Consider the following 574-nt stretch of genomic DNA (forward strand, 5'->3'; position numbering starts at 1 on the left):
ATTTGAGGGAAAGTAGTGTTTCTTTGATAAATTTGGGTGCTCCATTGTTTGGCGAATAGATATTTAGAATTGTAATATCCTCCTGAAGGAGAGATGCTTTAATTAGTATGTAGTGACCTTCTTCATCTCTTCTCACAAATTTTAAATTGAAGTCTATTTTATATGATATTAGGATTGCAACTCCCGCCTGTTTATGGGGGGCGTTTGCTTGGTAGATTTTGTTCCAGCCTTTAACATTGAAAATGTGTTTGTTTTTACAGGCAAGATGTGATTCCTGCAGGCAGCAGATAGAAGGGTCTTGTTTTTTAATCCAACTAGACAGTCTATGTTGCTTAATTGGAGAGTTGAGTCCATTAACGTTAAGAGATAAGACTGAGAGGTATTTGTTAGTTCCTGCCATGTTATCCACCTTCTTGGGGGCTGCAAAAACTGGGTTCTTCCTATGGTTCTTGGATTCTCAGTTTGGGTACTCGGATTCTCAGTTTCTTGGCCTTTATTGCAGTCTTGTTGTTTTTCTATGTGTAGGACATCTTTAAGAATCTTTTGTAGGGCTGGTTTGGTGGAGATGTATTGT

Source organism: Dipodomys ordii, unplaced genomic scaffold, assembly GCF_000151885.1.
Source record: "Dipodomys ordii isolate 6190 unplaced genomic scaffold, Dord_2.0 Scaffold60, whole genome shotgun sequence".
Classification (NCBI taxonomy): domain Eukaryota; kingdom Metazoa; phylum Chordata; class Mammalia; order Rodentia; family Heteromyidae; genus Dipodomys; species Dipodomys ordii.